We start from the raw sequence: 25,300 nt of genomic DNA, 5'->3' as shown, positions 1-25,300 counted from the left end.
CATCTTGATTTTTTGTTTCTGAATGAATTTGTTGAGAGCCCAGAGGTCCAAGATGGGTCTCCAAACTCCTGCTCTTTTTTCCATCAGGAAGTAATGGGAGTAAAAACTTTTGCCCCTAAAATGTGCAGGGGCTGGTTCAATCACACTTATGTGAAAGAGGTGTTCTACATCTTGTTGAAGTAGAATCCCGTGAGAGTGGTCCCTGAAGAGGGACTGGGATGGAGGATGAAAAGGGGGTAGAGATACTAAGGGAATAAGATACCCTTATTTAACAACTGCCAAAATGGGTCCTCCAGATAACTGAGAGAGGCTAATGGTCAAAGATAGAAAAACTTGACTTGTGACGATGGCGTTGGTATAGGTGAGAGGCTCTCATGACCCTCCAACTGCTGTTAAAATTTGCTTATTGGATTGCTGCGACTGTTGAGAGTTGATAGAGGAAAGACGTCATTGTTGAATTCTGCCTTTGCCTCTGTTCTGTTAGTGTTGATCTTGTCTGCTGTAATGTTGAGTGTATAGAGGATATCAAGGTCTCGGGTAGGGATGATACCTGTACTGTCGTCTTCTAGGTGCCTGGTTGTGGATCCCTAAAGCATTGTTCTGGAATCCTTCATGGAATGAAGAATTTTGTTGGTGTTGGCTGCAAACTGCTTCTGATCATCATATGGAAGATCTTCTACCATAGACTGGATCGCTTTAGGGAGCAGAGAGGAGTTAAACTATGAAGTCCTTCTCATGGCTACTGCTGTTGCTGTGCATCATACAACCATGTCAGCAGCATCTAATGCGTCTTGCAATTCTGTTCTGGCAATTGTGTGACCCTCTGATACCAATGCTTTGAAGTCTTTTAGCCTCAGGAATATCAGTAATAAAGTCCTTTAGTTTGGTGTAATTTCGATAGTCATATTTGCTTAATAAAGCAGCACAGTTGGAAATGCGAAATTGTAAAGTGAAAGACGTGTATACTTTGCATCCAAATAAGTCAAGTCTTTTACTATCACAGTTAGATGTGGTGGAAGGGAATTGTTGCTGATTGTTTTTCTGTTGTGCAGGAGAGAATTAGATACTGGGTGAGTAAAAAGAAACTCAGAGCCCTTGGGTGGAATGTAATACTTTTTTTTCTGTTCTCTTAGCGGTAGAAGGGATCGATGCCGGAGTTCGTCACACCATCTTTGCCGGTTCCATTATTGCTGGATTAATCTGCAGTGCTTTTTTAGATTGTGTTACCAAGTGCAATATATCAGTTAGTTCATGCTGATTCTCAACAACCTCCCGGAGAGAAATGTTTAATTCAACAGCTATGCATTTTAAAAGGTCTTGGAAATGTGCAAAGTCATATGAAGTAGTTGAAGCTGGAGGCACAGACACTTCCTCTGCTGAGGCGGATTCATCTGGGTCTAGGGAGGCATCCTCAATTTGAATGAGTGGGTCCCCTTCTGGTATATGTTTTGAAGGTGAAGGGGAATATTGCACTTTGTGTCATTTCCGGCCATAGTGATGCTTTCTATAAGATTTCCATCTGTCCCAATATTGCCAATTTGGGTATGGCATAGGTGGGGTTACCCAGGGATTGCCATAATATGAAGGCATGTTCCCAAATTTATGGTAAAATCTAAATAGTCTGATCTGTGTAAGGAGAATTTTCTGGGGAAAATCCCCTAGAAAGTTCATCTTCAGATTTGGATGAAAATCTTTCTAGAGAAAATGATCTCTGTGAAGTTAACATAGCAGAAGAATGATCAGGGTTTAAAAATGGTGAGTTGAACACAGAGGAGACTAACAAGTCTCTCTGTTGAGTGTAGTGCTTCGCTGGTGGTGAGGGTGCCGTAGTAGGGAGCACTGACGCTATTTGAGGCATTGGAATGTGCCTTGGTGCCAAGCTGACTAGTGCCATGTTAGGCGCCTCTGCAGCGGAGGTGCCAGGTGATGTGGTAGGCTCTTATGCTGCACCGGCAAAATAGTGTCAGTGCCTGATGTTGATGCAGATGATGAGGCAGGCAACTTAAAGCCTGACACCTCAGAGCGGGGTTTAGCATATGCCACTTCGTTACTGCACTGGTGGCTCCTGAGACATTCGGAGCATCATATGTGCTGAGATGTGGTGCCACTTCTGTTCTCAGCATCTCCCAATGAGGGAGATGGTCATTTCATGCTGTAGCCTCCTGAGGCAACGAGGAGGCTCACTTTTTGATGGGCTTTTTGCCTCCACACTGTTTCTGTTTCTTGGGATGTTGACACAGGTTGGAAGCCGGTGTAAGAGAATTTTCAAGTAAAATTAGCTTGAGATGCAAGTCTCTACCCTTTTGCACCTGTGATTTCAACTTTGCACAATGAGGGCATTTTTGAGAGACATGCTCCTCTCTGAGGCAGCAGACGCAGTGTAAGTGCCTGTCCAAGATGGGGATAGGGCAGGGGTGGGCAATAATTTTTGATGGAGGGCCACTCAAAGATTTTGGAAAATAGTCAAGGGCCACACTCTTCCAGGATATTAATGGGGAGATGCGGGGTCTGTGATGGAGGTTGGTGCAGAAGGGAGCTTGGGGTAAGAGACTGGGGTGCAGGAGGGAGACGAGTCTGGGAGGGAGTTTAGGTGTAGGAGATGGTTGTGACCTAGGGCAGGGGCCTGGGATCTAGGATTTTGGCATGTAACCTAGGCTAGGAGAGGCTTGTGATCTGGGGCAGGAGAGTGAGGTGCCAGATCTGGGAGAAGGTATTGGTGCAGGAGGGGGCAGAAGGTTTGGGTATGTCGGGGGAAGAGGATTGGGGAAGGGAGAGGTTGGGGTGCCAGAGAAAGGCTCTGGGTGAAGGTGGCTTGCTGCTCCAAGTGGCTCCGCTCAGGCATGAGAAGGAGGATAAGCGGGAGGGTGGACAAGGTGGGGGGAGAAGACTTCCTACACTGCCCCTGCTCCCAGCAAAAATTCTTGGTTCCTATTGACTGGAAACTGAAAGATTGGCCAATGGGACCTAAGAAATTTTGCTGGGGACTGTGAACAGCATGAGAAGTCTCCCTCCTTCCTCCCCAGCCAGCTGGAGCGGAAGACAGCTGGCTTTCTAAAACGTGAACTGATCTCTGCCCAAGGGTTCCAGCAGGGGGGCTGCAGGCCAGATCTGGTGGCTTGGCAGGCTGGATCTGGCCTGCTGGCAGCCTCTTGCCCACCCCTGGAATAGGGTCTTTGCATGAGGAACAGCATTTAAAGCCCAGTGAGCTGGGCATGATGTTGAAACAAGTCAGTAACTGCAGGAAAGGGTTAACTGGGAGGAAAAATAAAATTATCCTAATCTGGTTTTTTGTTGGTTTTTTTTTAAAGAGCAAATTAACTAACTGGAGAGGGGAAAAAACCCCTTGGTTTTGAAAGGGAATCAGTATCTAAATGTGAAGAAGCTAGGGAACACTGCTGAGGTCCTTCTGCAGCCAGAGGCGGTAGAAAAGGAACTAAGGAGAGGGCAGGGGAGCCAGAGGGAGGGGCTTGTACATGCGCGTTGCTGGCCACCTAGGAGCACGCTGCCAGGGACACTGCTCTGAAAACTCTGATCTAAGGCTCAGCGGTAGCACACCGACCTAATGTGGAGCACCCACAAAGACATCTCTCTCGAAAAACATAAGAATGACCATACTGGGTCAAACCAACAGTCCATCTAGCCCAGTATCCTGCCTGCCAACAGTGGCCAATACCAGATGCCCCCAAAAGAAGGGAACATAACAGGTAATCCTCGGGTGATCCCTCCCCTGATGCCCATTTCCAGACAAAGAGAGGCTTGAGACACCATTTCTACCCATCTTAGCTAATAGCCATTGATGGACCTAACCTCCATCTAGCTCTTTTTTGAACCTTGTAAAAGTCCTAACCTTCACCACATCCACTGGCAAGGAGTTCCACAGGTTGACTGTGTGCTGAGTGAAGAAACACTTCCTTTTGTTTGTTTTTAAACCTGCTGCCTATTAATTTCATTTGGAACCCCCTAGTCCTTATATTGTGGGAATAAGTAAATAACTTTTTCTTATTGGCTTTTTCCACACCAGTCATGATTTTATAGACTTCTATCATAGCCCCCCTTAGTCTCCTCTAAGCATTGATGTCCTTTTAGTTGCAATATGTTTTCAGAATTTCATAAAGTTTTGCTGCTTAATATAGAGCATAGGTTGAAGATTATAATCATGACATTTCTCAGCTCTTTGATATTGCCAGTTTTGATGAATGGCCACCTCACAGAGCCCCCTAGTGTCCTCCCAGCAGTCCTGCACTTAGCCCCTCACCTCAATTTCACTTCTTGGAGACCCAGAGAAATTCCACAAAGAGTTTCACCATCCCTCTTTAAGGTTTGATTTAGTACTTTAAAATTAAAAAGTAAATAAAAATCTCTCACATATCCCAGCTTGCTGCTCCCCATATTCAGTCAGATCCCTAGATACTCCCTGCCTTAGCAAGCTTACCTTACTCCTTAACTGGAGCAATTCCTCTGCTCTCAGAGTCTTCCTTCAAGGAACCTCACTGAAGTCTCACTACAGCCCCTCCACCAGCTCCTTCTACTCTTCATGGGAATTTGCTTCATTCTGTAATCAGGATTGGCTTGGCTTCAGACTCTCCAGGGTAAACAACCCTGTTACAACCTGTAACATTTGTCCATGTTCCAGATATAAAATAAGGTGTAAGTCTTTAAACAGGGACTTTTGTGTGATACTGAGATTTTCCAGATGGTGATCCAATCTGCCTTCCAGGAAATACCAATTTGATTCTAGAACCCATTTTAGATAAGAGCAGAACTGCCACTGCCCAACGTTAGGATTACCAGGTGTCTGGTATTGACCTGGACAGTCCGGTATTTTCGCCTCCTGTCTGGTAAAAAAAAAAATTCACCTAAAATGTCTGGCATTTTCTGTGTTTTTTTTCCCCTGCCAGGAGGTGAAAATACTGGACTGTCCGGGTCAATACTGGACACCTTGCAACCCTACACACACTCAGCAACTGGGCCCAGCCCTTGCTCCCCCTCCCCCGCTTACCTGGTTCTGCAAGGGAGCTGTCTGGCCCGGAGCAGGAAGACAAGATGGCCTGTAGGTCCAAAAAGCTTCAAAGGCTTTTCTTAAAGGGCCGATGCTTTTTTTGGTTTTGTTCAACAATTTTGGTTTCCCTCCCTTTTTTTTCCTCAACAGAATTTTTTTCCCCAGTGTTTTTTTTCTCGGGGGGGGGGGGGGGGGGCGAGGAGGCGGGTTCGATATTTTTGGTTAAACCATCTGGCAACCCTACCCAAGGTGAGTGCTATTTGCCGTCCTTTCCCCCACCCTTCCCCGGTTCCACCTCTGCACCAGGCTGGGATAGATCTGGGCACAGACCTCCCCGCCCCCCCCCCCCCCCCCACACACACACCAACATTTTCATTCTTCACCTATGATTAGAAGGCCCTGCTTTCTGCTGCTCAGAATTTGACAACTTAAGTGCATACCAGAAATTGTCCATGCTGGACCTCTGCCTCAGGGTGTCGTGTGTAGGTTTTTTTGTTTAATTTTCTGCCAGAACCATTCAGTGAGCTATGTGAATGAAAGTAGGGAGAAATACATTGTTTTGTCTATATGAAAATGTTTTTTAAACAATTTCTTTGAGCAATCCCAGCTAGAGTGGGTCATAACCAAGATGGCTTCCCAGGATAAAGTAACTTCGCTAACTGCACTTGTGTACTTAGAATCTGTGGGATGATCTGACTGAACTGTAGCAGTGCTTTTATTGGATGCAGAGGGAGTGCATGGAGCTCATAGTCAATGTTGTGTCAATGTACCTCACTTCACATGTATGTCACTTTAGTAATATCGTAGCAAAACCAAAATGTCTTGCCAACCACATATAGGACCCTCATGGGCTGCAGGTTGACCACCACTGTTCTATGGTCTTTGACTTTTCAGCATAGCTTCAAAACTTTAGAGAGCACAGATAACTATAGCCCTGACGTTCTGTTATGAATGCTATGTAATCATCACAAAATAATTAAGCATGCTGTAGCACCAAGCTACCAGGACCCAATAAGGTTTCCCTGTAATGTCCACTCCAGACTGAGATAGGACCAGACACTGGAAGTATCTACAAAAGCGTATCTTTGCCTATGCTCTGATTACACTGTTCTACCCTACCCCAGGGAGCATGGAGGCAGCAGTATGATCTGTGTGCAGAGGGAACAGAGACCAGACATGAGAGTGGGGCTATGAGGAAAGGAAAAGAATGGGACAAGGAGTCTGGTGAGAAAGGAGTGGGTAGGAGGATGCAGAGAAGTATGCCGGGGTGGGAGTGGAGGCAAGGATGTTAAATTTAGATTAATCAACTAATTGAATAGTCGATGTAATTTGCATTGAGTATTTGATTATTCAATAAGGGCGCCTCAGCCTCAGAAATGTAGCAAGAGTCCTGCCAGCTCTTGCTACATTTCAAAGGCGGAAGCTCCACAGGGAGCACAGGGCCAGCGCGGGACTCAAGTAGTCTCCTGCTGGCCTCGCATTCCTGGCAGCACTTTGCTTTTGTACAAGAGCCCTCCTGCGCTACATTTCAAAGGAAGAAATGCCGCCAGTTCTCTGCTGTGCTCCTGCTCCTTTTAAGCTAGCTTGCCCAGCACCAGATCCTGCTCTCCCCCTTGCTACCGCTCTCTGATAGAGGAAGCAAAGAGTGGGGGGAGTGAGTAGTCAAATCACTAGTCGACAATCCTATAAGCATTGGCTACTTGCAAGTAGGAATAAGAGATCCTCCGGAATAGGGCTTTATTCCGGAGGATCACGCCAGTCTGGACGCTCTTTTCCGGCTTTTCCCCAAGCCGGAGAAAAGCGGCGGCCATGTTTATTTAAATCCCGCGGGGGATATTTAAATCCCCCGTGCATTTCCCTATTCTGACTTCTCTCATTTCCATAGCTATTACGGGTTATGTGGCCAGTGTAGACACAGTCTGGGGGGTCTCACTTTGATGCTATATGTTGGAATGTTGTGGAGGAGAGTTCAATTTACTGTTTTTAAAACTTAGGATATTACTCCCCATCCACAGAAAAAACTGTGTGAAAAAACAACATTATTCAAAGTGAAACACTCTGAAGGTAGGACATACCAGAATTCAGGCTGCCTGTGGAGTATCTGAGGGCACGATGACCTGTTACATGATTTCTTTTCTTTCTATCTGGGAGGCTGTGATGGGATGTATCTGGCCCTTTGGGACCCTCTGCTGAATGCCTCGCAGTCGTACCACATCCAACCTGCTAGAGGCCCGGCTCTCCTACCACACCCTGCCCCACGAATGGCAGATCCTCCTGGCCTACCTAGAAAGGCTGCAGAGAAGCAGTCAGAGTGCAGCAGGTTCAGATAAAAGAAGCTGCAGGGCCTGAGTGGCTCAGTTGCATGCTGAGATCAGATGGGTTAAGAGACTGCAAAGCTCTCTAGGCAAGGATGCCTGAGAAAGAACCTGCTCAAGTGTGGATAGCACAGGGTATGGCTAAACAGAAAAGTTATTTCAAAATAACAGCTGTTATTTCGAAATAACTTTACTCGCATCTACACAGCCAAACCGCTATTTTGAAATTAATTCGAAATAGCGGAGCGCTTATTTCAAATTTGGTAAACCTCATTCTACGAGGTATAACACCAAATTTGAAATAGCTATTTTGAAATAAGTGCTGTGTAGACACTTGTATCGAAATAGGGGGCCTCCAGCCTTCCCAGGGTGCCCTGGTGGCCACTCCAGCCTCAACCCAGAAAACTCCTCTCCCTCCCCCCTCCCTGGAGCCCTTAAAGGGGTTGACTCTGGCCACAGTGCCTGTGCCAGCTCCAAGCCTTCCAGCCCAGAACCAGCAGTCACTGCCCCAAAACATGAGCCAGCAAGCCACTGGCAGCCAGCCCTCCTCCGCTCCCCAGAAGCAGTCTGCCAGCTCCCAGGCACCTGTCAGGGCCCAGAGAAGGCGGGCACCTTCCTGATCCAGGGTCAAGATCATGGACCTTATTCAGGTTTGGCGGGGATGCCCCCAATATCCATGATCTCCGCACTAGACGGAGGAGCGTGGCCATCTATGGCAGGATAGCTGCCAGCCTGGCCACCAAAACCACATGCAAACCCAGGAGCAGGTTTGCATGGAAACCAAGTTGGTCCAGCGAGACCCCCAACCCTGAGCTTTCCCTCCCCCTTCTTCCCTTTGCTTCCCCCTTCCAGCTCCCTCCTCCCAGGTTTCCCCCTCCCCTCTCCCATCCTCTCTTCTCCCCTCTCCCACCTCCTTTCCCCAGTCTCACTAGAGTTTCGTTCCGGCACCCAGTTTTGTTAAATAAAGAGAGTTTGTGTTCATGAAAATACATGTATTTTATTTGACATCAGGAAGGGGGATTAGGAAGGGGTAAGTGGAAGGACGTGAAGGAGGAATGAGGCACAAGCCCCCAGTGGGGCAGACTAGGGAGGTTCTTAGTGCTCCTCAGGGTGGAAGCTCTCCTGCAGGGCCTCCTGAATACTGACAGCCCCCGATGGACCTCCTGGATGGCAGCCTGCAGAAAGTGCAGCCAGTCTCGCAGCAACGCATCCACGAGACACACCAGAGTGTCCAGGGGCAGCTCTGGCTCCATGCTGCAGAATGCTGTGGTGTCCCGAGTGAGGGCAACCAGAGCACGCAGACACAAAATGCATTGCTGTCCCTCCTCGAGGTAGGCAAGCAGGTAGAGAAAGCTGAAAACCTGCTGTCCAGGGGGGTCCCTTTAAGCACAGGCCTCAGATAGCCTCAGGGAGCAGCCAGACAAAGTAACTCCTGACCTGATGCCCTGCCAGACCTGGTTCCGGCCAGCCTTAAGTGTGATTCAGCATCCACTCAGTGTGGCTGTGCTATTTCAAAATACATTTTGTGTGTAGACACGTTATTTCGAAATAACTTATTTCTAATTACAGTAAACTTCCGATAATCCGGCAACTTTAGGACCCATGGGGTGCCGGATTATCAGATATGCCGGACTATCAGAAGGGGGGAATATGAGGGGTCTGGAATGGGGTGGGAGGGGATGCCACCCCAGACTTCTCATAGCCCCCCCTTACGATAGTCCAGCTCTGCCCCAGGCGTCCCTGATTCACCTGCTGCTGGTCAGTTTCAGCAGCAGCTGAATCGGGGATGCCTGCGATAGAGCAGCTGGGGTGCTGCCGGGTTGGTCCCGCAGTGCCAAGGGGCGGCGCTATGGCACCAACCCAGCAGCACTCCAGCTGCTCTTGGGGACGCCTGGGACAGAGCAGCTGGGGTACTGCCTGGTTGGTCCCGTAGCGCTGCCCCTCGGGGCTGCGGGACCAACCCGGCAGCACCCCATCTGCTCTTGGGGACACCTGGGGCAGAGCAGCTGGAGTGCTGCCAGGTTGGTCCCGCAGCGCCAAAGGACGGCGCTGCGGGACCAACCCGGCAGGACCCCAGCTGCTCTGCCCCGGGGTCCCCGATTCAGCCGCTGCTGAAACAGATCAGCGGCTGATTCCAGGAAGCCCGGGGCAGAGCTGTGCTGCACGGGGCTTCCTGGAATCAGCCGCTGATCTGTTTCAGCAGCGGCTGACTTGGGGACCCCTGGGACAGAGCAGCTGGGGTCCTGCCGGGTTGGTCCTGCAGCGCAGAGGGGCGGCGCTATGAGACCAACCCCGCAGCACCCCAGCTGCTCTGCCCCAGGCGTCTGGATTCAGCCTGCTGGTGAAACTGAAGCTGCTGGTCAGTTTCAGCAGCTGCTGAATCCCGACGCCTGGGGCAAAGCAGCTGGGGTGCTGCCGGGTTGGTCCCGCAGCGCCACCCCTAGGCACTGCAGGACCAACCCGGCAGCACTCCAGCTGCTCTGCCCCAGGGGTCCCCAAGTCAGCCGCTGCTGAAACAGATCAGCGGCTGATTCCAGGAAGCCCGGGGCAGAGCTGCTCTGCCCGGGGCTTCCTGGAATCAGCTGCTGATCTGTTTCAGCAGCGGCTGAATCGGGGACCCCGGGGCAGAGCAGCTGGGGTCCTGCCGGGTTGGTCCTGCAGCGCCGTCCTTTGGCGCTGTGGGACCAACCCGGCAGCACTCCAGCTGCTCTGCCCCAGGCGTCCCCAAGAGCAGATGGGGTGCTGCCGGGTTGGTCCCGCAGCCCCGAGGGCAGCGCTACAAGACCAACCCAGCAGCACCCCAGCTGCTCTGCTCCCGGCTTCCCCGATTCAGCTGCTGGTCAGTTTCAGCAGCAGCTGAATGGGGAAAGCCTGTCCGGCTGCCCCAGCACTTCTGGGTTCCTGATGGTGCCGAACCATCAGGAGTCCCGGAGCATTGGATGCCGGACTAATGGAGTTTTACTGTAACTATTTCAAAATAAGATATTTTGAAATAACACCGTAGTGTAGACGTACCCACAGAGAAAACCCAAGGATTATGGCCATAAGTTAAAACATGAGGTGGTGGCAACAACTAGGAATGCAACAGTAACTATTAAGGGAAGGAGTATGTGGCTGCTGGCCCAGGATCCCTAGAACGGGACCTGAAGAATTAAGCAGGCCTGAGACATATGCCCCATCCCCAGCCAGTGTTGGAAAGGGAACATGGCTAGTTTAAAAGCCCAAGAAAAAAGCTAGATTTAAAACAGCACAGAGATGGGGCTGAAAACTCTGGAGATGTTCAATCATTTGTTGAACCTCAGAAAGGAACTAAACTTGGGACGTGGCCTGGCTGGAGAATTTGGGCAATGACAACTGGTAAGACCATGGGGGCAGTTCTCGACAACAGGTCAGGAATGGATTCTATGGGTATGTCTACATTGCAGAGTTTTCTCAGAAAAACAGCCATTTTTCCTAAAAAAAAGTCGCTTACGTCCACACTGCAATTGCATTCTTTAAAAAAAAAAAAAAAATCAAAAGTACAGAGGGGTTTTTCCAACATTGGTAAACCTCTTTCTACAAGGAAGAGGCTTTTTTCCAAAAGAGCTCTTTCGGAAAAAGGCGTGTGTGGACGGGGAAGAGGGAGTTCTTTCAAAAGAAGAAGAAAGAGGAAAAAGCACATGTGCCCTGGTGGCCACTCCATCCATAATAATCACAGCTTAAATGCAAGATAGCGTCCATTCAGTGTGGACACTATCTTGCGAAAAAGCAGATTGCTTTTTCAATGCGCTTTTGCTGTGTAGACGCTCTTTCAGAAGTAGTTTTTTCAGAAGATCTCTTCTGGAAAAGCTTCTTCCAAAAGAAGCCTGCAGTCTAGACATAGCCTACAACACTAAGGCTGTGTCTACATTGGCGCGATCTTGCGCAAAAACATGCTGCCTGTCTACACTGGCAGGGAGTTCTTGCACAAGAACATTGATGTTCTAATGTGTGAAATCAGTGCTTCTTGCGCAAGAACTATGAAGTTCCCGCTCAGGAATAAGCCCTCTTGCACAACTGTTCTTGCGCAAGAGGCCAGTGTATACAGGCAACATGAATTTCTTGCACAAGAAAGCCCAATGGCTAAAATGTGCAAGACAGCGTCTACATGGCATGGATGCTTTTGTGCAAAAGCACATCTCTTGCGCAAAGGCACATGCCAGTGTAGACACTCTCTTGCGCAAATACTTTAACGCAGGAACTCTTGCGTTAAAGAGTATTAGCGCAAGATCATGCCAATGTAGACATAGCCTGTGTGCAGAAGGAGTTCATCCATTTTTGACTGTGTAACTTATCACAGGAGGGCCGAGCCATTTAAGACTCACCTGGTGAGGCTGTCAACCTATCAGGGGCACCACACCCAGCTGACAGGAAGTGCTCACAAGAGGGGGTTCATAGATTCCAAGACCTGAAGGGACCATTGTGATCATCTAGGCTAGGGGTGGGCAATAAAATGGCAGCGATTAGCCCCTGGGGATTGCCACCATTATATTTACCTTCACCTGCACAGGTACTAGCAATCGCAGTTCCTGTTGACCATGGATCACTGTTTCGGGCCAATGGGAGTGACAGGAAGTGGGGCTAATCTTGGTGGACCAAATCCAGCCTGCGTTCTGGTATTTGCCCACGCTGGTTCAGGCTGACCTCCTATATAACACAGGCTATAGAACTTATAGAACTCCCACAATATAGATCTTAGACAGATCTTTTTAGACAAACATCCAATCTTGACTTTAAAATTGTCAGTAATGCATTCACCAAAAATGTGATAGTCTGTTCAAATGGCTAATTACTCTCACTTTATCTTATTTTATTTCCAGTCTTAATTTACCTAGATTCAACTTCCAGACCCTGGAGGCTGTGTCTAGACTGGCAAGTTTTTCTGCAAAAGCGGCTGCTTTTGTGGAAAAACTTGCCAGCTGTCTACACTGGCCGCTTGAATTTCCGCAAGAACACTGACTTCCTACTGTCTGAAATCAGTGCTCCTTGTGGAAATACTATGCTGCTCCCGTTTGGGCAAAAGTCCTTTTGCACAAAGCTTTTGCACAAAAGGGCCAGTATAGACAGCACTGTATTGTTTTGCGCAAAAAAGCCCCGATTGCTAAAATGGCGATCGGGGCTTTTTTGCGCAAAAGCGCATCTAGATTGGCACGGATGCTTTTCCGCAAAAGCACTTTTTGCTGAAAAGAGTCCGTGCCAATCTAGACGGGCTTTTGCGCAAATGCTTTTAACGAAAAACTTTTCCGTTAAAAGCATTTGCGGAAAATCATGCCAGTCTAGACGTAGCCTGGAGAGTGTTATACCTTTTTCTGCTAGAGTAAAGAGTCCCATCATCAACTATTTGTTCCTTATATAGGTTCTTACAGTCTACATGGGGCTGTGTGTTAAGATGAATTATTAATCTCCTTCAGCCTGTTCCCATGAGTCATATTGTCTAATCAATTAATCATTCTTGTGGCTCTTCTATGAACCCTCTCCAGTTTAACATCCATAACAGAATTCCAGCAGCAGCTGCACCAATACCAAATACAAAGATACACAATAAAGGCTCTATCCCTACTGAGTTTCCCTTGTTTATATGCATCCAAGGATCAGAGTAGCCCTTTTGACTGTAGCATTGTACCGGGAACTGACGTTTAACTGATTATCCATTATGGTCCCTACAACTCTTTTACAGTCACTGTTCCCAAGAAAGAGGTCTCCATCCTGCAAGTATGGCTAACACGCTTTTGTTCTTCGCTACATACATTGAATTTTAACAATATAAAAACATGCATATTTGCTTTGCCCAAATTACCAAGCAATCCAAATTGCTCTATATCAGCATGTGATACTTCTTCAGTGTGTCCAGAATGGTAAGTCTCCCTGGGTATGTCTACACTACTCTCCTAGTTCGAACTAGCGGGGTAATGTAGGCATACCGCACTTGCAAATGAAGCCCGGGATTTGAATTTCCCGGGCTTCATTTGCATAAGCGGGGAGCCGCCATTTTTAAAACCCCGCTGGTTCGAACCCCGTGCAGCGCGGCAACATGGGGCTCGAACTAGGTAGTTCGGACTAGGCTTCCTATTCCGAACTACCGGTACACCTCGTAGAATAGGAAGCCTAGTCCGAACTACCTAGTTCGAGCCCCGTGTAGCCGCGCTGCACGGGGTTCGAACCAGCGGGGTTTTAAAAATGGCGGCTCCCCGCTTATGCAAATGAAGCCCGGGAAATTCAAATCCCGGGCTTCATTTGCAAGTGCGGTATGCCTACATTACCCCGCTAGTTCGAACTAGCGGGGTAGTGTAGACATACCCCGTTACCCATCTGCCTCATATAAATGGGAATTGCTGGTGCTAAACTCTTTTTCACTCAGATTTGTTAGTCAGCCCCACAGATTCCTCAAGACTCCACAGTCCTAACTTTTCCTTGCAAGTTAATCCTTGATGCATTTACTTCCTGAACTCTCCAGAAGCAATTTTCTGCAGCATCTAGCCCCTGTCTACAGCCACCCACAGAAATTACCAAGTTCGCTGTCTCCAATGAGACAAAACATGCAGCAACATCTTGGCTCATCTGAGAAGTCATACTTTATATTAACACTTCAGTTTTATGAACTTATAGTGTAAGTTTATTAATAAAAAATATATTCAAAAGATACTAAGCAAAAGTAATAGAGAAATAGTTACAAATAAAAGAAAAGATAGCATGCTTCTAAGTGACTAAAGTAAGATTTTTACCTAAAACAGCCACACACCCATATGTTAAGGAGATCCACCATGCAAATACCACTGACCTCGTCTCTAAGGATGGTTAACCAAAATGTCTTTTTGCTTCTCCTTACAGTCCCCAAAGTTTGTCTCTGACATCAGAGTCAGGATGAATCCCTGGGGTTCAGACTGCAGCATCTTCCCAGGCCAATTTCACATCCTCATGTGTTCCTCCTGTTTATTTCCAAAGCAAATGAACTATCTACTATCTCTGGCATCAGCTTGCTCAGTTCCCATTAGAAGCATGAGGATAACTATTCTCTCTCTCATCTGGAAGACAACCCATTATTCCTCCCTTAGTTTGATTACAGACTTAAAACATAATATCAGTAAGTATTAATAATTCCTCATTGTATAATAAAGGCATTTCTCAATGTCACCAGCTTTCATTTGATACTCACACATTCTTTATAGATTGATATCATGATAGCAAGGTGATAAATGTAATGAGTTTGTCAGGCATGATAGAACTTGCTGACAAAATAGTGAAATACCAAGTTAGTGAAAATACCCATGCTCAGAAACTATGGAATTAGATTGCTAAATAAAGGGGGTTTAGCAGCCAAGAGAAAGCCTTGGAAATACTGAGCTTAAAAGTTAGAAAAAAATGTAATTGGAAAGAAGTTGTAAAAATGTAGCTGATAAGAGGAGCCTCTAATTATCATAGATGGTTCTAACTAGTTTGAACAAGAAAGAAGGGTTGTACATGTTGACAAAGTAATAACTTGAGCATAGCAATATTACCTTGAAGCAGTACTTGTTTTTATATAAACTTCAGCAGACGAACTGTTGGTCAGCAATTGGGAAGAACTATAATAATAATAATAATAATTAATTAATAAAAAGATTTGGAAAAGAGGAAGTTCGGTCAGAAATCTTGCCTACCTCAGGCCTAAGAACAGAGTCTAGCCTTAAACTAGGAAAATTAGCAATTGGCATGACATAACTTTGTTAAAAAAAGCAGAAAAGGGTGAGCTCTTAGAAGGCTCATCACTAATACCTGGCTGACCAAACTGGAGCCAGTCAGCATAGGTTTGAACATCCCTGTGTCTCATACTCTGTAAGTATTAAATAACTACTTAGAAATATGTGGTGGTGTTTGGTTGTAGTAACTGATTATTATTTAGGCTTTAAACATGTTTAGAGTAATTACATAACATTACGTGGTCTAAATGGATTTAATCAAGGAATGTATGGCTAAATTAGGGTCTGGCAGTACCCTATATTAGCATCAGCAGCAATTCCAATGACCAGTGAACAGTGACCTGTCCTCTTCATTATTTATCGTTCATCTAGTTTTTGTCATCCAAAACCTTTCAGTGTTTTTTTTCATTATTATTTTTTCCAGGACAATTTCTTCTTGAAATTGTCTAGTGTAGAATCAAGAATAGATCCATATGTGACCCACTAGAAAAGTGTTTCTTAAAGTGGGACGCAGGCCTGCTTTGGGAAAGCCACTACTGGGCCCTCAATGCATTGTTTACCGAAAGGGTCCATAGTCATGGAACTTCCTGCAGCTCCTCTTGGCTGGAAATGGCAAACTAGAGCCAATGGGAGCTGCAAGGCTCAGTAGCTATGGACCCTTTAAGTAAACAAAGCAGTGAGGGCCCATTAGTGACTTTCCCAAAGCAGGCCCACAGCCCACTCTGCAAAACACTGCACTAGAAACGGGCCCATTAAATGATGATTACATTTTGACACAAATCCTTTAGACTGGTTTTAAACCATTGAATGTGTGCAGGGCCGGACGGAGGCATGGGCAAGCCAAGTAGCTGTCCAGGGCGCCAACTGCTGGGGGACACCTGATGGCAGCTGTAAGGGGCACGCGGCATCCCCCACAGCTGCCATCAGGCGCCGCGCGCCCGGCTCCTGCAGCGCCGGCTCCGCAGTGCCGACCAGCAGAGCCCTTCCCCCCACGGCCACAGGCCCCTGCACAGCCCGGCGCGCGCGCCAGCTGCACTGGCTGGGCCGGGCTGCGCATGCGCCTTGTGCCCCAGGGGCGGGCCCCAGGCTACGCGCCAGCAGCCGTGGCCGGCCCGCACATGCCCTCGGGCCAGCCCTGAATGTGTGCCATGTTAATTTTGAATCTTTCTAGTTTTTTACTCAAATGGTTACCAAATCAAATGATTTACCAAAGTATATTACATCAACACTACTATCTTTATCAACTTAAACTTGAAATTTCATCTAAATAAGATATCTTATTTAGATGAAATTACACGTTTAGTTGATGTCAAGTCATAACAATGAACTTGTATTGCAAGTTCACTGAAGGTGCCTTCCACCTTCAAATTCTCAACTAGTTCTTCCCTATTTTTCCAAATCTATTAGAAAAACAACTTCTCGCATATGTGCTTTCTCTGCCTTTTGTAATAAAAAGTTTCTTGTGTGGACTCCCCTAGAACCTGACATAGCAAACACATGGGTTTTGGCACTGACTGGTAGAGCTGTGTGCATGTGTCTGTAGGGCCAGGAAAAACATAGGCTACATCTATATGGAGGCTTCTGGGGAAAGAACTGTTTTGCGCAAGAATACTTGCACAAAAGGTCTTGCGCAAGAGCGCATCCACACTGGTATGTGCTTTTGTGCAGAGATGTGCTTTTGTGCAGGACCATCCACGGCTGTGTGGATGCTCTCTTGCACAAGAAAGCTCTGATGGTCTTTTTAGCCATAGGAGTTTCTTGTGCAAGAAACCTGTTGCCTGTTTACACTGCCTTCCTGCGCAGAGCTCTTGTGCAAGAGGGCTTATTCCTCATGGGGAGAGGAGTAACTCTTGTGCAAGAAGCCCTTTGTTCCAACTCCTTACTGTAAATTTACTTGTGCAAGAACACACATGCAGTGTAGATGCTCTGCAAGTTTTTGCGCAGGAATGGCTGTTCTTGCGTAAGGACAGCCAGAATAAGCATTGGGAATCTGAGAAAAATCTAGAGACATTTAGGGCTAAATTCTGATTGGAAAAGCGCCTTGAACTGTGAGCAAGGAAACTGTTTGCCTGCTGAGTTTAGGGAAGCAGGACTTTATAAATAAAGAGGACTGCATCAGAGAAACAGCTGACTTCAAATCAACTTCTTCACCTATCGGAAGCAACACACTAGACTCTGAATAAAGTAAAAATAAGGGTAACAATATTCTGTCTTGTAGTGCTTTTTGAAACATTGACATCAGCGATGCGATAATTATCTGCACAGTATTTAATTGTACTGAGGACCATTTGGTTATTTTTCTCACGTATGTAATGTGTTAAAGGCAAGCTGCATTATCTACAATAGGTTATTAATGTGTTTGCTAACATCTTCCACCTGCTAGTATATACAAAGAATGGGCATGCAAGCATGAGTTTGTTTGGTTCTTAAACAGTGTTACAACTAGTGTTGCATACATGCACACACACACTTTTATTTTTTGTTATTCCCTTCCCATTTTTTCTGTTTGAGCTCATCTCGTCCCTGCTTCTTGTTCTCTCCTTAGCTTCAACTTTTTGCTGTCCCGACTGTCCATTTTTTTAAATCTTCATTCCAGTTCTGTTTCTCCCCTTTTCTGTTTTATTTTTATATTCTCCCCCAGGATGGTCATGCACACAGCACTAAAAAAAAGAACAAAATGTAAGTGATGTGGTCTGGCCTAGACTGTTTCACTCTCCTGCTATGATTGGAGATGCTTTGTGTGGAACATCAGTGACACAGGCCAATACAATTCTCTGCTCCTAGCAACGGAGGATAGAAAAGCAGTGTCCTCAGTCAGTACTGAACTGTCACCTAGCATGATGCAACAGAGAATTATGTTGCTGTCAGTGCTGTTTTGAGACAATTTGTGCTTACTGGAAGATTTTTACAGAACTTTATATAAGAGTAAGGATCCTAACTTTGGTATCCTGTCTACTGGTATTTATGTTCTACCTAAATTCCCCTAGGCTGTGTCTAGACTGGCCAGTTTTTCCGCAAAATCAGCTGCTTTTGCGGAAAAACTTGCCAGCTGTCTACACTGGCCACTTGAATTTCCACAAGAACACTGACGATCTCATGTTAGATTGTCAGTGTTCTTGCGGAAATACTATGCTGCTCTCGTTCGGGCAAAAGCCCTGTTGCGCAAATCATTTGCGCAAGAGAGCCAGTATAGACAGCACTGTATTGTTTTGCGCAAAAAAGCCCCGATTGCTAAAATGGCGATCGGGGCTTTTTTGCGCAAAAGTGCATGTAGATTGACACGGACGCTTTTCTGCAAAAAGTGCTTTTGCGGAAAAGCGTCCATGCCAATCTAGACGCTCTTTTCTGAAAAAGCTTTTAACGGAAAACTTTTCCGTTAAAAGCATTTGCGGAAAATCATGCCAGTCTAGACGTAGCCCTAGAGTTTCAAATTGAGAAATTACTCTTCAGTTTTTGTTTGTGGTGTTAAGTGACCTAGAATACCTATCTTGTCTTATCCTAGAAGCAGGAATGTTGACAGAAGGCCCTGATGACTGGGGGAGAGGAAGAGCTAAAGAGAGCAATTGCTCTGGGGCCATAGCACTAAAGGGCTACTGAGGAAAGGCTAGCCCTCCCGCCCTCCCAACCCTAACCCTTCCCCCCAAGACTCTACCATTCTGCCCTTTTTGGGAGCAGGACCCAGCAAAATCTGTCAGAAGCTTTGCTCCCGAAATAGAAGTGTTAGACTCAAGAGAGGAACACTTTCCTGGATTGAGGGATGAGCATCTGACTACCATACTCAAGAAAGAATATCCTCTCCCCACCACCACCATTACAATCCCTAAGCTAAGTCAAATGTAAGAGGCCCCATAAAACTACAAAAATAATGTATTATCACAGAAAGGATATTAAATATATAAACCTAAAAGGTTTATGTTCTCACAAGAAACGAGAGGATAATTTTTGCACCATGAAGAAGGAAAATTATCCTTTTTTATATGAAAAAAGTATAAAACTTTGTATTTCATTACAAAATAATCAAGACTACATATAAAATATATTTGCAAATGATAATGCTTGATCCTAGTTTGAGTGCAGAGGACAAGACTAGGGATGTTAAAAGGAGGTTAATTTACTAATCAAGTAGTTGACAGAATTTTATTGACTACTCAATTAGATAGGGGAAGGTAGCGGGGGAGGGAGGCAGCACTGCAGAGACAGTGCTGGGGGGGGGGGGAGCCATCTTTTAAGCTGGCTCCTGCTAGCACTAGTTCCTGCTTCCCCTACACCAGGGGTGTCCAAACTTTATTCAAAGAGGGCCAGATTTGATGAAGTGAACATGCGTAAGGGCCGACCATTTTGCCTGACATTCTTTGAACCATTAAAATTAAATGCAAATTAACTATTTTATGCAAAGTTTATTGCAAATGGCATACTTTTCATTTCGTCACATAGATGACAAATCTAAACAGGTGTTAAATCACTCTGCCTTTCATATCTGAAGGCCAGATGAAAAAAAAAATCCAGGAAGCTGAAATATATGTCAGGAACATTGTAAAGTACATTACATATTATTGGTAATAAAGGTTGTCTGTCAACTTTTAAGTTCAAAAAATATGAACAGGAACATAACACCAAGTATATATGTTGTGTCCAAATATATTTATAACTGATTTAGACCAACTGACATTAACTGAGATTTTACAATGTATTCATCTCAATACATATGGATTCGTTGGGGGCCATAAAAGATAGATATTTCCAAATTACCTGGGGGGCCGTATTAAACCGGAACACGGGCCGCAATTGGCCCGCGGGCCGGACTTTGGACATGCCTGGTTTAACGGGTTAATTGATAGGGCTGGACCAAACAAGATAGGCCAGGGTGTCCAGCAAGCAGCAGCACAGGGTGGAGGAGAGCAAGCGACCCTTCCCTGCCCCCCACTGCCTCTGCTGGAAGTCCACATGCTTGTATTGGTTCCTGCCTGACCTCCTCACCCTCTGTGCTACTGCCTCTGTATCAGCCTAGGTTTATTGGGTTAATCATGTAGTTGTCTACATGTTGACATCTGTACTAGCTCTGCAACTCACATAGCTGGAGTTGTGTATCTTGCATTGATGTTTCTCTGCTACTGTAGACTTGACCTGAGATCTGATTCACAGTGTGAAATGCTTCTCCTGGGCATGTGCAACTGTGACAATATGAATGCAGGATACAGCAAGTTTTTCTGGGAGTGGCCCATTCCTTACTCCTTCAGGCTCCCAAGAAGATATTCTAAGTGCTGTGGAGAATGAACCTCTCTCAGCATAAAGAGAACAGGAGCCCAGAAACTATAACCCCTTCTCTCCTCCCAAGGAATAAGACTCTGAGCAGCTGTTTCTACTACCAATGAAAAAGTGACAGGCTTATTCATCTCTCAGTCTTCCTTCTCATTTCCTGTGAGCACCTTTCCTCTTCCCGGAGATACAATTTTGGACGGGGTGTCATGGTCCCTATCAGGGACAAGACTTGGCATCAGATCCACAGTCCCCTTTCTCCCGGTGTCAGGACATGCAGGGCTCACCTGTGTGACTTACCTTTCTGTCCCACAGAGGAGTAGGGACAGGGATGCATGAGAAACCTATGTATTTCCAGACTGAGGAAACTTAGGGGGCATATCAGTAGGTCCCCCTCCCCCATTAGTAAGGAGATGAGGGGACAGCTCTGCAGCCCCTTCAAAGGAGAGAACAGGGGAATCTGTAAACCCTCCCTCCAGCAGGCACAGGCAGACCCACATGCCCAGGGAGGTGTGTGTGTGTGTGGGGGGGGGGGTAAATGGTGAGTCTGTGACAAACGAGTGGGGGCAGCTGCCAGCGCCCTCCCACGCTGGCCCCCCACGCCCAGGAGCAGCTCCCCGAGAACGGGAGGGCGGGGTCAAGCGGCTGCCGCTGGCCAGGGGCATAAGCCCATTGGGCGACGCCATCTTGAGGGCGGCCTCCCCCCGCCTCCTACCCTCCCCAGTCACCCCCTCCTGCGGCTGAAGCACGTGCCTGGCTGCACCCTCCTCCCCCGCAGGGCGGGCGCTTAGCGCGGGCGCCTCCTCTCTGGGGCCGGGCCTTGCCGCGCGTGGTAGCTGCCGAGGGGTCCGAGGCGGCAGCGCCGCGACGTGTCTCCTGCTCCATGGGGAGACCAGCCCCAGCGGTCACATCCTGCGCCAGGCGGAGGCAGCGAAGGGTACCCCGGAGAGCAGAGGAAGCCCGGGGCTGTGAGGGGGCCCGGCATGGGCGCTCCCGCCTTGGTGCCGCTGTGACCGCCGCCAGAAATCTGTACGTTAACGGGCCCGGGCGGAGCCTGGCGCGCGGGCAGGGGGTTGCCAGCCGGCGCCTTCTGCAGGGGCCTTACGTAAGGCTGCGCTGGACACCGGCGTTGCGCGCGTGTCTCGCGGCTGGCGCGCAGCGATGGCTGGGGCGCTCGGTCTGCCCCCCGGGCCGCGGAGTCGTCACCTGCTTTTAGCTGCCGAGCTCCTGCCGCACCTAAGAAGCGCGGTAGCTGCGCTTGGCGCTTTGCGGGAGTGTGTCGGGCCGGGTGTGTCATTGGGAAGCGCGGGTGGGCAGTTGTCGCTGTTCTCATTCGCTAAAGCCTGTTCAGCTACAGTTCCTATTAGTAAACCTCGTCTCGCTCCACAACGCCGGTGTTGCTTCTAGAGTGTTTGCAGTGTGATTCTGCACAGCGCTGGTGGAGCTTGCTACTGGCTGATCGTGGGGGTGGTGAGTCCGTGTTTCATCAGGCTTAGCAGTGACTTGTTTGGTTTTTGCATCAGTTATTTTCATGCACGTCAAGCTAGACACAGTGAAGGATCTTTGCTCAACTACAGTCACGTTGATTTAGTTTAAACACACCGTCAGACTAAACAATGAAAGCCTTCTAGACTTCCTTTTCGTGATAGTGGTTTTCAGGTATCTGAAAGGGTGTCACAAGGAGAAGGGAGAAAAATTGTTCTTGGCCTCTGAGGATAGGAAAAGAAGCAATGGGCTTGACCTGCAGCAAGAGAGGTTTAGGTTGGACATTAGGAAAAAGTTCCTAACTGTCAGGGTAGTCAAACACTGGAATAAGTTGCCTAGGGAGGCTGTGGAATCTCCATCTCTGGTGATATTTAAGAGCATGTTAGATAGACATCTAGTAAAGCTGGACTAGGTGGTACCGGGTTCTGCCATGAGGGCAAGGGACTGGACTCGATGACCTTTCGAGGTCCTTTCCAGTTCTACTGTTCTAGGATTCAGCTTTTTTCTGGAGTTGTCTTTTGTCATGCAGCACAGTGTAATTAGTTTTGTATTTCTCAGACACCGACCTTTCCCAATGGTAAATGTGGTTATTCATACACAGAAGGTGCATAGTAGGCACTCAGAAAATAAATATGAAGTAATAAGACTTTGATTTACACTGTAGGTTTAAAAGTGTTTAATAAAAGTGGTTGATCGGGTCTCATTTTACAAATGTATTATTTATTTAAAGGGAGAGGGTGGGGAACCTCTCCACCTGTATACTCCACCTTAATCCCGTGGCCCATCAGGGACATCAGTTGGCGGCTCCTTCACGGAGCCGTGAGCATGGGCAAGTACCTGGCGCGGTTCACCCCCATCCCGGATACCTGCCCCTTTTGCGGCGTGTGAGAGAACCTGGCACACGTCTACCTCGAATGCACCAGGTTGCAGACCCTATTCCGGCTCCTCCAGAACTTATTGAGGTTATAGCTGCACTTTTCCCCACATCTTTCCATTTACGCGCACCCTATCCGTGGCCCCACAAAGTCGCGGGACCTCCTCATCAACCTCCTCTTGGCCTTAGCTAAAATGGCCATCTATAACACCAGGGAGAGGATGTTAGGCGAGGGGGTTCCATGCGACTGTGGGGCCTATTTTTGTTCCTCTCTAGTATCATGTATTTGGGCAGAGTTCCTCTGGGCCACTCTGGGCGCTACGGGACCAACCCGGCAGCACCCCAGCTGCTCTGCCCCAGGCGTCCTGATTCAGCCGCTGCTGAAACTGACCAGCAGTGGCTGAATCAGGACACCTGGGGCAGAGCAGCTTGGGTGCTGCTGGGTTGGTCCAGCGGCGGCGCTACTGGACCAACCCAGCAGCACCCCAGCTGCTCTGCCCCAGGCGTCCCCAAGTCAGCCGCTGCTGAAACTGACCAGTGGCTGACTACAGGAAGCCCCTGCCTGGGGCTTCCTGGAATCAGCCGCTGATCAGTTTCAGCAGCAGCTGACTTGGGGATGCCTGGGGTTCTTAAGTTGAATCTGTATGTAAGTCAGAACTGGCGTCCAGATTCAGCCACTGTTGAAACTAATCCGTTTCAGCAGCGGCTGAATCTGGACACCAGTTCTGACTTACATACAGATTCTACTTAAGAACAAACCTATAGTCCCTATCTTGTACGTAACCCAGGGACTGCCTGTAGTGCCCCACTACAGGATATGAAGGTTTAACTGGTTAATTGGTAGGGCTGGACCAAACAAGGTAGGCCAGGGTGTCCAGCAGGCAGCAGCACAGGGTGGAGGAGAGCAAGCGACCCTTCCCTGCCCCCCACTGCCTCTGCTGGAAGTCCACATGCTTGTATTGGTTCCTGCCTGACCTCCTCACCCTCTGTGCTACTGCCTCTGTATCAGCCTAGGTTTATTGGGTTAATCATGTAGTTGTCTACACGTTGACATCCGTACTAGCTCTGAAACTCACATAGCTGGAGTTGTGTATCTTGCATTGATGTTTCTCTGCCACTGTAGACTTGACCTGAGATCTGATTCATAGTGTGAAATGCTTCTCCTGGGCATGTGCAACTGTGACAATATGAATGCAGTGATACAGCAAGTTTTTCTGGGAGTGGCCCATTCCTTACTCCTTCAGGCTCCCAAGAAGATATTCTAAGTGCTGTGGAGAATGAACCTCTCTCAGCATAAAGAGAACAGGAGCCCAGAAACTATAACCCCTTCTCTCCTCCCAAGGAATGAGACTGTGAGCAGCTTTTTCTACTAACAATGAAAAAGTGACAGGCTTATTCATCTCTCAGTCTTCCTTCTCATTCCCTGTGAGCACCTTTCCTTTTCCTGGAGATACAGTTTTGGACGGGGTGTCATGGTCCCTATCGGACAAGACTTGGCATCAGATCCACAGTCCCCTTTCTCCCGGTGTCAGGACATGAAGGGCTTACCTGTGTGACTTACCTTTCTGTCCCTCAGAGAAGTAGGGACAGGGATGCATGAGAAACCTATGTATTTCCAGACTGAGGAAACTTAGGAGGCATATCTGTAGATCCCCCTCCCCCATTAGTAAGGAGATGAGGGGACAGCTCTGCAGCCACTTCAAAGGAGAGAACAGGGGAATCTGTAAATCCTCCCTCCAGCAGGCACAGGCAGACCCACATACCCAGGGAGGTGGGGGGTTAAGGCTGTGACAGACGAGTGGGGGGAGCTGCCAACACCCTCCCACTGTGGCCCGCCATGCCCAGGAGCAGCTCTCTGAGAATGGGAGGGCGGGGTCAAGCGGCTGCTGCTGGCCAGGGGCATGAGCCCATTGGGCGACGTTATCTTGAGGGCGGCTTCCCCCCCCCCCGTCTCCTACTGTCAGCCGACGGGTGTGTGTGTGTGTGTGTGTGTGTGTGTGTGTGTGTGTGTGTGTTTCCAAGAAAAGATTTAACGTCCATGTCTTTACTGCTAGGACCGGGGTCCCGTCGCATAGGGTAGCCAACAGACGCCCCTTTATAGGAAGAGCTTATTAAACCTTAGATTTTAGCTGCTAGAATCCATGATTCCTTCGCAGCGGGCAGCCTGGGGGAGCCTGAGAGGTGCCCCAACGGACCTGTCACCTGGGAGTGACACAGATCCAAACGCCCAAGCTCTTCCTATACCTGTCCCTTATGACCGGCTGAAGTTCTTTTAAATTGTGCCTGGTCCTGTTACAGCAACTGAAGGAGTCAGGTTAAAGCTTAAACAGTTACAGGTTTATTGAGGAAGCTTATAAATCATATGGTTGCAATGGCTATTATTCTATTTCTTAACTGCTAGAAAATATAGATCTTAAAAGTGGTTACAAAGAAGATAAAGATAGAAAATAGAAATAATGGTACCAAGTAACGGCTTAATCTTTCTATGTGTACACTTAAGACAGAGGACCACATCCAGGTACAATTTTTACCCCCTTCTGTGCCTCTTGACTCCAGCGTGTCAGGCCAGGGCCGGTCACTCAATTCCTAGGAAAGACGAAAATACGAGGTGGGCGTCCCCAGAGAACCTCGGGAGGTCAAACACCTAACCCGACCAGCAGGTAGATGGTAGATTGAC

General features: G+C 47.7%; 1 protein-coding gene and 2 long non-coding RNA genes across 5 annotated transcripts in view; 1 reads left to right on the top strand and 2 right to left on the bottom strand.

Moving 5' to 3' along the window:
- LOC142830196 (uncharacterized) overlaps positions 1 to 4,583 on the bottom strand; it is a 29,549-nt gene extending 24,966 nt beyond the window's left edge. Inside the window, exon 1 of the long non-coding RNA XR_012905226.1 lies at positions 4,433 to 4,583. This is a non-coding gene — a long non-coding RNA (uncharacterized LOC142830196). The remainder of the gene's footprint in view (positions 1 to 4,432) is intronic.
- A 9,089-nt stretch (positions 4,584 to 13,672) lies between these two features.
- On the bottom strand, positions 13,673 to 21,156 carry LOC112544705 (uncharacterized). Of its 2 annotated transcripts, XR_012905225.1 has the most exons (4): positions 21,018 to 21,156; positions 17,479 to 17,668; positions 14,829 to 14,894; positions 13,673 to 14,354 (listed from the first exon to the last, which is right to left on the bottom strand). It is a non-coding gene; the product is annotated as an uncharacterized LOC112544705 (long non-coding RNA). The 2 variants fall into 2 exon arrangements; XR_012905224.1 differs by lacking the exons at positions 13,673 to 14,354; positions 14,829 to 14,894 and having other exon boundaries at positions 17,259 to 17,668.
- The window catches only part of GPR155 (G protein-coupled receptor 155), a 54,326-nt gene continuing 50,078 nt past the window's right edge, over positions 21,053 to 25,300 (top strand). The window contains exon 1 of one of the 2 annotated variants that reach the window (XM_014570181.3): positions 21,053 to 21,293. The gene's annotated coding sequence lies outside the window, so the exon portion shown is untranslated. The remainder of the gene's footprint in view (positions 21,294 to 25,300) is intronic. The other variant, XM_006116492.4, reaches the window with a different exon arrangement.

The sequence above is a fragment of the Pelodiscus sinensis genome, chromosome 7 (assembly GCF_049634645.1).
Source record: "Pelodiscus sinensis isolate JC-2024 chromosome 7, ASM4963464v1, whole genome shotgun sequence".
NCBI classification, from domain to species: Eukaryota; Metazoa; Chordata; order Testudines; family Trionychidae; genus Pelodiscus; species Pelodiscus sinensis.
The sequence above is the reverse complement of the archived record's forward strand: the minus strand, read 5'-3'. Positions and strand labels throughout refer to the sequence as shown.